The following is a 10,985-nucleotide window of genomic DNA, read 5'->3' as shown; positions in this document are numbered from 1 at the left end:
CCCCTTCCTTGCATGGAAGAATTGAGGCAGGGGAGCTGAAGTATCAAAATTCAGATGTTGGAGCTTCCACTTTCCAGATGGTTCTGCAGGTGCTTCCAGCCCTTGGAGGAAGTGGAATTGGCTTGGAGTCGATGAGATACTTTTTTATTTTTGTTTTGAATTTCTCTTTACTGTCACTCCTGTGACACTCGATGTCCCTTCCTCTAAGGGACACTTTGCTGTCTCCCAGATTCCCGTGCTGAGTGAGCACAAAGGACACATTCCCAGGGAACAATGGAGAGTGGAACTCTGGAACCAGGCAGGAACTGGAGAGGAAACAACCTGAGAGCACCAGATGTCCTGGAGCTGCTCCCTTCCACATCCAGAACTTCCTGACACAGCTGGAGAGGCAGTCCCCACCCCTGGAGGGATCTCACAGCTGTGTGGATGTGGCACTTGGGGACATGGTCAGGGGTGGCCTTGGCTGTGCTGGGGCATGGGTGGACTCCATGGTCTCAGGGGGCTTTTCCAAGCCAGGCCATTCCATGATTCTGTGGTCATTGTGCCATTTCCATGGCTGCTTTTCCTGAGCCCTTGGAGCAGAAGGAATCCTTCAGACTCCTCAGCTCAGCTGTGATTCCTTCCCATTCCCCCACCCCTGGCCCTGGAAGGGATGAGTCCCCCCAGCAGTCCCTTTTCCAGAGCTCATTCAGGTTTTCATTCTCTACTTCCCCATTTTACCACATTTAGAAGTTTCTGCGAGCTTCCCCTTCCTAGAATTGGGTTGGACATTAGCAAATAGAATTGCATTTCCTCAAACCAGGGCTGGATCATATCCATAAAAGGCTTTCTCTGAGTTTGTTCAGCTGTGTTTGGCTTTGATGCTGAGGGATGGACAGTTCCCACCCCTGGGAATTCCTGGCTGGGGAAATGGAGGATAATTCTGTCAATGTTAAATCATGGCTGCCCTATCCTGGGAAGTGTTCAAGGCCAAGCTGGACAGGGCTTGGGGCACCCTGGGATAGTGAAAGGTGTCCCTGGAGACATTAAAGCCCACCCTGGGACTGGGTGGGCTTTAATGTCCCTTTCCACCCAGGCCATCCCTTGATTTCTAACTGAGAACATGGCAAAAAATGGATAAATTCAATTTCCAGTTTATTCCAAGCAGCCCAGGAGTGGAGGGACCCACCTCAGGAGCTGGGAGTTGGCAGCAGCTTCCTGGGCCCAGGAACTTGTTCCTGCAGGTCCCAGGGCAGAGGTTTGGACTTCCTTGGCTCAGCTCAGGGCAGGTTCCTTCTTGTTCCTCCTGTCACTTTGGAATTACAGAAGAAAAGGGAGAGGTGGCAACCTGTGGACATCTGGGAATTTGATTCTGGAGAGCTGGGAAAAGAGCAGTCCCAACCCAAACAACACACTCTGGGAGTTTGGCTTTTCCCTCCCAGTGTCTCCAGTTCTGGGGCAGAGGTTGGACTGGGGAGGTGAACTGGGGAGGGAGCAGAGCCCTGGTGGGATCTTGGTGGGAAACCACAAGTCCAAGGGTGAGGCTGGGGTCACTGGACATTTGTCCAGAGCAGCCGTGGCTGCCCCATCCCTGGAAGTGTCCAAGGCCAGCGTGGATGGGACTGGAAGCAGCCTGGAACAGTGGGAGGTGTCCCTGGCCATGGCAGGGGCTGGGATGGGATGGATTTTAAGGTCCCTTCCCACCCAAACCATCCCAGGATTCCCTGACGTGCTGCGGGCAGGTCGTGCTCCGCTGGGTTACAAACAGGGAGAGTTTGGCTGTTCCCTTCCTCGGGCTGTCACTGCTTGAAATGGAAGTGCCTTGGTCCTGAGTCCTTGGGTTTAAATTCCAGGTGGGAAGGGTTCCTTGGAGTCCCCACAGCTTTATCCTCGCTGGTCCTGGTGGAGAAGCTGGCCCATTGTGGAAGCTTCTCATTGAGCTCCTTCATCCCTCTCTGGGATTTTGTTTCAACACCTCAGGTTTCCCATTTTATTCACTTATGGAACAAACTGAGGCAGGTATGTTTTCCTCCTTGGCACAGAAGTCCCTTGGATCATTGTGGACATAATCTTTGCCACCATTTCTTAGCTCAGGCTCAAGTTCTTTGGAATGAGTTAATTTGGATCATCCTTGTTCTCCTGGAGCTGGGCCCACTGGAAGGGGCTGGAGTCGTGGTGCAGGATGGGGATCTGCTTCCAGGAAATATAAAATGCTCTCAGACCTTATCTCTTCTGACCTGACAATCCCAGTTCAATCAGGATCATAAATCACTTCTTATCAGCCCCCTGGAATTTCATCCTGATGTTTAACAAAGCTGCTCCGTCCTTGGATCCTCCCTGGAGCCACGGAGCCACTTTACTGGGAGTGAGAAAGTTCTGAGGCCAGAGCTGCCTAAACTCCTGTGGGGACCCTGCTGTGGAGCAGGGAGGCTCAGGAGGGATCTGATCCACGTCTCCATGGCAGGACACACACTGGATAATTGATCAATCCCCTGTCATGTGGTGGGTCAGGGATCAGACCCAGCCCTGTGAGGGGGCATCCCTGTGGGGTGGGATGCACCAGGATCCCAGAATAACCCATTCTGCTGGACTGTAACTCCTGGGAAGGACAGGGGAGCTGATGCTGAGGGGGTCTCTCTGTGTCACTTGGTGTCCCTGCTCTGCCCCGGGGCCAGTCCCAGCCTCTGGAAGGTGCTGAGGTGCAGCTTTGTTCCCGCAGGAATCTGGGAGCAGTCGTGCTGGAACAGGCCCTGCTGCCAGGCTGACACATCAAAGCAACTCCTGGGATCCTCCATGGATCAAACAGAGGCAGCAGGGAGGGAACAGGGAGGCTCCCAAACCTGCCAGCCCTGCGATGGCTCAGCTCTGTCTCCACATCTCCATTAACTCTGGGAACATCCCTGCTGGACACCCCTGCTCCAGGCACTCCCAGCTTGGGTTGCAGCCCCTCTGGAGCCAGGCTGGGAGAGCTGGGGGTGCTCACCTCACTCCAGGGAGAGCTCAGAGCCCCTTCCAGGGCCTGAAGGGGCTCCAGGAGAACTGGAGAGGGACTTTGGACAATGGCCTAGAGTGTCAGGATGAGGGGGAATTCCTGGCTGTGAGGGTGGGGAGGCCCTGGGATGGATTTCCCAGATCAGCTGTGGCTGTCCCTAGTTCCCTGGCAGTGCCCAGGCCAGGTTGGACAGGGCTTGGAGCAACGTGGGACAGTGGGAGGTGTCCCTGCCCATGGCAGGGGTGGCACTTGATGGGCTTTAATGTCCCTTTAATGTCCCTTCCCACCCAAACCATTCCATGGATCTGTGTGAGATGGTGCTGGGAAAAGCTCAGTGAAGGAACTGCTGTCAGGGAAGAGATCCTTGCTGGCATTTTGGGCAGAATTCCCGTTCCCTGTGGGAGGAAAACAGGCAGGAGGGTGAAGGTTTTATGGGAAAAACTCCTGTAATCCAGCCAGTCTTGGTGCCCCTCAGAGCAGGTGACACAGCCTGAGCCAGGAATCATGGAATTGTTCAGGTTGGAGAAGCCCTCAGAGATCATCAAATCCAGCCTAGTCCCAGCAAGGTCACCCCTGACCGTGCCACATCCACACATTTCTTGGACACTTTCTGGGATGGGGGCTCTGCCCCTGCCCTGGGGCAGCCTTTTAGGGCAGGACAACCCTCCTATGAAGGATTCTCCCCAAATCTCTAATAAATGTGTGCAAATATGGAATATCTCCTGCAAAGGCCCAGGGAGCTGCTCAGGCTCCGTGTCCACCTGGAGAAGATCCATCCCCTCGGGCAGGAACATCCTCTGGAGGTGTCTCCAGGGGTGGCCAGTGCATGGACACAAGGGAATTTGGAAGTTGTGAAGGCTCCTCTGGAATGTGTGGTGGCTTCTCTCCAGGGCTCGTGGATCTCCTGGGAATGATTTGAGGGAGTGACTGCTGTGTTGTCTGGCTGGACATTCCCAGTCTGACCAGTGCCAGCTCCTGGGGGATAACTGGGGCAGATCCCAAAGGATTTCCTGTCCCCCAGCCCCTGAAGCAGGACCTGCAGCACATTCCTCAGGTGGGGCTTTACCTCCACACCTGCCCCATTGCTGACACAGGTGGGGCTCCATCCTGTCCTCAGAATTCCCACAGGATGAACCCCTGAGAGCTGCCTTTGGTTTGCCCCGCTCCCGTTGTGGATCCTGACTGTTGACAGCCTTGTCCTTGGATCCAGGCAAGCATAGGGACCTGGGAAGGCCCCATTTCCACTCAGCCTCGTCCCACCTGGGGGACTTGTGGTTTGGCTTCTTCCAGGACAGCTTGTTCAGTGCTCTGGGCAGGTGGGAAAGGTGTCCAGGTTTCCATGGAAAAGCCAGGAGAGAGCAGAGGGGTTGCACCTGGGAGCACAGGAATGTGCAGGAAAGGTCTGAGTGGAAAAGGTGCTGTCTGGAGCCTCAGTGAGAGGGAACAGGGATCCCATGGGATTTGTGAGCCTGGGAGCTGCCTGGGAGAGGAGGGAGGGAGGAAGGGAGGGTGACTGAATGAGAATTGGGAATGAAATCAGACATTACTGGAGTATCTCCTGAGCTTTGAGTGTGGATGAGGTTTGGGAATCAAGTATTCCTGCAGTACCTCCTGGGCCTTGTGTTCATGAGCTCCATTCTCCTGAAGATTGAGGCTGGATGTGGGAATCTCACCTGAGCTTGGCTAAGCCTGGATGAACCTTGGGAATGGAACCAGGAATTCTTGGGCTTCCTGCTGGCCATGCCCTCCTGAGCTCCCTTCTCCTGAGGGTCGTGCTGGGATCTCACCTGGCCTGGACAACCCCAGTGCAGATCTGACCTGGGGGGTTCCTGCTGGCCATGCCCTCCTGATCTCCCCTCTCCTGAGGGTCCTGCTGTGGGGGCTGGGATCTCACCTGGCCTGGATAACCCCAGTGCAGATCTGACCTGGGGGATCCCGTGCCCAAAGGAGCTTTCCCTGGGCTGCAGGAGAAGGGAAGGCCAGCCCTGGGCTGGCTCCAGCTTTCCCAGGAGACTCCAACATGTCCCAGACAGGGCCCTGTGCCTGGGGGGGAGGCAGAGCTGCTCCCTGTTCTCTCCTGCTGCGTGTTTCTGCCGGGTGCTGTCACCAGCACATTCCCGGTGCCCCGTGCCAGCCCGGCAGGTCCCGGCGGGTCCCTCCGTGGGGATGTGGCTGCGTTTTTCCAGGCCCAGCTCCAGCTGCTTTGTGGGAAGTGCTGACTCGGGCGTTGTGCAGAGCTGACTCACACAGGACAGGCTTGGCCAGGAAAGGCTTTGTAAGGAGTTGTAGGATCTGGACTCCATGGTGGAGCTGGGCTGGTTCCCCTTCAGGCTCCAAAGGAAGAGTTGTAAGGATTTTTAAGGATTTAGAGAGTTGGAAGGTGAAGGAGTGTTTTAGTGAGAGTGGAAATGCCCATAGAGCCTCTGATCTGGTGGGCGGTGTGGACACAGGAGCAGAGGATGGGACAGGGCACCTGGAGGTTCCAGAGAGCCCTGGAAGCTTCCAGGTCCCTCCCAATCCAACTCCTTCTGGGATTCCATGATTCTCCCCCATTCCCTGGGAAATACCCCAAGGATGGTCCCAGTTGGTTGATGCAGAACTTGGTTCCTTTGGACTCTGTTTCGGGTGCAGGGTGGGCCTGAATCTGCTGATCCCTGAGGGAACACCTTGTGCAGGAGCATCCCAAGGGTCTGCAAGGCTTTGGGAAGCCCAGAGGAGCCATGGGATCCCTTGGAGGGAGGTCCTGGAGAGTGGCTCACCCCAGCCCCTCTCCGTGATGTCCCGTCACAGAAATCCAGGTTTGGGTGGTGACAGAGCAGGGAAAGGTCCTGCTTTCCCCACGACAGGAGGATGCTTTCCCTGGGCATCTGAGCCGTGGTTCCAGGATGGAAGACCAGGTGGAGGTGGTTGGGTCAGAGGGAAGGGGTGGGAGAGCTTGGAATCACAGAATCACCAAGGTTGGAAGAGACCCTCGGGATCATCCAGTCCAACCCCAGCAGCACCACCAAAGGGACCTTGGGAACAGGAGCTGGGCACCTCCACAGGCTCCAGGAGCCCCCCCTTCCCTGGCCTTGGCATTTCTGTGCTGGGATGGCCGGGAAGGCTCCGCTCCTGCCAATGTGCTGATGTGGGAGCTTTGCACCGCCAAGATTTGCCTCCTGTGCAAAACCCACGGAAAGTGGGTTGGAGCTGGAGCCGCGGCGTTCCCAGCCCAGGGCAGGGACGCGGGAGGATCAGAGGGATCGCAGCTCGGGAGGGTCCAGGGACGCGCCCACAGCGGCTCCCGAAGCTGCCCCGGGGCCGGGCGGAGCCTCCCGAGCGCCTTTCCCAGCCAGGTGCAGCAGCAGCTGAGGAAAAACGAGGATCCTTACTGAAAACAGGGATGTGCACCTGGATTTTTGGGGATGCTCCCCCACGGGTGGGATTCAGAGGTGCTCCCCCGGGTGTGTTTTACAGATGCAGGTTTAGTCCCAGATGTTCCATTCCCACACGCAGGGATCCGTGTGTGTGATCCTGGGCCTGATACCCCTGGATTCCCCCGTGCTCTGGGCAGTGTTTGCTCTCTGAGTCTGTTTTCTCTCAAATTCCAGTCTCTTGACACTCGGAGCTGAGCACGTCCAGCAGGGAGAGGTGAGAGGAGGGAGCTGGGTGGGATCTGGACGTGATCCAGGACTCCCTGTCAAAACAACCCCACCCCATTCCTGGCATGGTTGGGATGGCTGGTAAAAACCTCCCAGTTCAGAGTAAAACACACAGGAATTGGCACAAAGGGACTGTTAAAGGGGCCCAGCTCCCACAAAATCCACAGGGATTCATCCCATTTGTGCTGGAGCTGGAATTTTGGGTTTAAGCTGGCAGGGAAGGCAACTCTGTCAATGCCTCCTTTAGGTACACCTGGATTAGTCCCAGAATCGCAGGATGGTTTGGGTGGGAAGGGATGTTAAAGCCCATCCCATTCCTGACACCTTCCATAGCCCAGCTCTTCCAAGCCCCGACCAGCCTGGCCTGGAGATGGGGCAGCAGGATTTTGGGGGACTGGGAAACACCATGAGGATGTCTGAGCTTATCCTGCCTGGCCTGGGGATGGGGCAGCAGGATTTTGGGGGACTGGGAAACACCATGAGGATGTCTGAGCTGATCCTGCCTGGCCTGGAGATGGGGCAGCAGGATTTTGGGGGACTGGGAAACACCATGAGGATGTCTGAGCTTATCCTGCCTGGCCTGGGGATGGGGCAGCAGGATTTTGGGGGACTGGGAAACACCATGAGGATGTCTGAGCTGATCCTGCCTTTTCCACGTGCAGCTGCAGCTCCGGCATGGCCAAGCACAGGGAGCAGCTGGGGGGGGGGGTGTCTTTGCCTGAGTGGAGAATTTGGGGCTCTTTCCTGGATAGAACAGCTCAGCCTCTTTGGGAAGGGGAAGTGGGAATGCTTCCCCTTCCCAGGATGAAGTGAGGAATAGGGTGAGCAGTCCAAAGGCAATTCCCAGTTGTGGACTGGGATTTTATGCAGAGCAGGGGCTGGAGCCACTCGAGGCCTGTTTTATAAAGCCAAGTACAAGGCCCTGAGTTGCTCCTTCCTGCACTCAAGGTGGGCTGAGGACCTTCCAGCAAGGTGGGAATTCCTGGGGGACATTCGGGCAGTTCATGTTGGAATTCAGTCCCACCAACCCCTGGATCCCTGCCCTGGTCCAGGTGGGATCCCCTGCCCTGGTCCAGTTGGGATCCCCTCTCCTGATCCAGGGGGGGATCCCATGCTCTGGTCCAGGTGGGATCCCCTGCTGTGTCCCATGGCCCAGGTGCTGAGGGTTCCGACCCCTCCAGGGAATGGGATCCCCTGTCCTGGTCCAGGTGGGATCCCCTGCTGTGTCCCATGCCCTGGTCCAGGTGGGGTCCCCTGCTGTGTCCAGGTGGGATCCCCACGCTCCTGCCCAGCTTTCCCTGCCTTGTGTAAGTGCAGAGCTGCTGCCAGCGCCGGGCGTGGGCCGATCCCAAATCCCAGCTCAGGTCAGAGCGTGTCCCGTGGGTGTGGGCCATGGCAGGAGCTGCTGTTGGGAACTGCCAGGAGCAGGGATGGAGGGGATCCAGCCCTTCATCCAGGGGCTCCACTGGTGCTCTCCAGAAGGCTGGGGGAGCTCGGACAGAGCTGATCCCCTGGGGGCTCTGAAGAGGGGAAACGTCTCATGCTCCTGGATTTCAGATTCCCCATGGCAAATGCGAGGCTAGAGGAACTCTGGGATTTTTTGAGTGTCTTGTGATCCAGACATTTGGATTTATTCCCCCTGGTTCAGTCAGGATTTGGGGTCCCTGTTTTTGAGGGTTTTCCATTGTTGGTTTGAACCAGGAGAGCACCTGGGGTTCCATGAGGTTTTCACTTCAGGAACTGGGACTTAAACTGGGAATGCTGGGGGATTAACTGGTGCAGCTCCATCATTCTGGTGAATTAGCCAGGGAATGCTGAGGGAATGCTGGATTTACCCATTGTGGAGGGCAGGGGGGTGTAAATCCAGAGTGGATCCACAGCTGAGGCACTGAGCTGGGACTGTTTTACTCCTGTCCTTGCAATTCCAAACCTCCAAAGGCTCCAAGTCTTATGTCAGTGGTGGGGTCCTCACCCTACTTCCCTTCTCTTGCCCAGAGGAAGTGACAGATCCTTTGGCTCCGTGATGAGGCTATGGAAGCATTGGAAATAAAGCTCCAGGTGTTTTATATTCCCTTTTTTCAAGGGTAAATTTCCTCTCTGTGGGCAGGGGGCCGCTCTTGGTGCTGCACTAGGATTTCACCAGCCTGAGAAGCGCTGGGACGAAGGAGATTTTGGGACCCTTGGAGCTGTTTCTGAGCCAGATAAAGGCGGGTGTTGGGAAGTTGGGAAGTGCTTGGAGCAGCTTTGCTGCAGCTGGAAACACCCCATGGACTCTGATGGTCCCAGTCTCCCTGGGCACAGGGGCAGAGGGGCTGCCTGCCCCCCAGGATCCCTCCCGGGGCTGCCCGACCCTCGTCCCACCGTTCCCAGCCCTGTTTGCTTCCTGCGTCAGGGCCTGAGTCACCCTGGGATTCCTCAGCTCTGAAGTGGTTCCTCCTCTCCCTCCCCTGCCCAGGTGCTGAGGGTTTTTTTTCCGAAGCCCTGAATTTCTGGGTGTGCCCGGGGCCTCGCAAGCGCGGCAGGTCCCGGCAGGAGCGGCTCAGCTCCGCTCCCACTGTGCATTCCTGGCGTGGCTCCAGGGGCTGGGCCAGGAGCAGCCCCCGGGAGCTCCTTTCCCTGCTGAGCTGGGGCTTTTCTGCTCCCGCTGGGTCCCTCCATGGACACGGGCACAGCGCTGCATCCCCCAGAGCCCTGTGGCTCCTCCAGACCCCTCCAGGGACATGGGCACTGTCCCAGATCCCTGTGGCTCCTCCAGACCCCTCCAGGGACATGGGCACTGTCCCAGATCCCTGTGGCTCCTCCAGACCCCTCCAGGGACATGGGCACTGTCCCAGATCCCTGTGGCTCCTCCAGACCCCTCCAGGGACATGGGCACTGTCCCAGATCCCTGTGGCTCCTCCAGACCCCTCCAGGGACATGGGCACTGTCCCAGATCCCTGTGGCTCCTCCAGACCCCTCCAGGGACATGGGCACTGTCCCAGATCCCTGTGGCTCCTCCAGACCCCTCCAGGGACATGGGCACTGTCCCAGATCCCTGTGGCTCCTCCAGACCCCTCCAGGGACATGGGCACTGTCCCAGATCCCTGTGGCTCCTCCAGACCCCTCCAGGGACATGGGCACTGTCCCAGATCCCTGTGGCTCCTCCAGACCCCTCCAGGGACATGGGCACTGTCCCAGATCCCTGTGGCTCCTCCAGACCCCTCCAGGGACATGGGCACTGTCCCAGATCCCTGTGGCTCCTCCAGACCCCTCCAGGGACATGGGCACTGTCCCAGATCCCTGTGGCTCCTCCAGACCCCTCCAGGGACATGGGCACTGTCCCAGATCCCTGTGGCTCCTCCAGACCCCTCCAGGGACATGGGCACTGTCCCAGATCCCTGTGGCTCCTCCAGACCCCTCCAGGGACATGGGCACTGTCCCAGATCCCTGTGGCTCCTCCAGACCCCTCCAGGGACATGGGCACTGTCCCAGATCCCTGTGGCTCCTCCAGACCCCTCCAGGGACATGGGCACTGTCCCAGATCCCTGTGGCTCCTCCAGACCCCTCCAGGGACATGGGCACTGTCCCAGATCCCTGTGGCTCCTCCAGACCCCTCCAGGGACATGGGCACTGTCCCAGATCCCTGTGGCTCCTCCAGACCCCTCCAGGGACATGGGCACTGTCCCAGATCCCTGTGGCTCCTCCAGACCCCTCCAGGGACATGGGCACTGTCCCAGATCCCTGTGGCTCCTCCAGACCCCTCCATGGGCACAAGGCACTGTCCCATATCCCCCAGAGCCCTCTGTGGATCCCAGCTTCCTGAGGTTTGGAGAGTTCCTGGTGAATGTGTGCATCAGAGAGATCCATGGGATTGGGAAGGAGCAGGGCTGGGAGAAGGGAAGGCCCTGGAGACACCTTGGAGCCTTTTCCAGTGCCCAAAGGGGCTCCAGGAGAGCTGGAAAGGGACTGGGGACAAGGCCTGGAGTGCCAGGACACAGGGAATGGCTTCCCACTGCCAGAGGGAGGGATAGATGGGATATTGGGAAGGAATTTATCCCTGGAATGGATTTCCCAGAGGATGCCCCTGGATCCTGGCAGTGCCCAGGCCAGGCTGGACAGGGCTGGGAGCCGCCTGGGACAGTGGGAGGTGTCCCTGCCATGGCAGGGGTTGGGGGTGGGATGAACTTTGAGATCCCTCACCCCAGAGCATTCCCTGACTCCAGGACGTCCAGGCCCAAGCCATCCCCGTGTCCCACGGGGAGCTCGTGCTGTGACCGGGGCTCCTTCCAGCTCCTCCAACCCCACGGTGTCCAGCTGATCCTGGAGAGGACGTTCTGGGATGGTGTTCAGTGCCTGAAGGGAGCAGGGAGGACGAGCTGAGCCCAACTCCAAAC

The sequence above is a fragment of the Onychostruthus taczanowskii genome, unplaced genomic scaffold, assembly GCF_017590055.1.
Source record: "Onychostruthus taczanowskii isolate IOZ18803 unplaced genomic scaffold, ASM1759005v1 scaffold107, whole genome shotgun sequence".
NCBI lineage: Eukaryota > Metazoa > Chordata > Aves > Passeriformes > Passeridae > Onychostruthus > Onychostruthus taczanowskii.
This window is presented reverse-complemented; position numbering follows the sequence as displayed.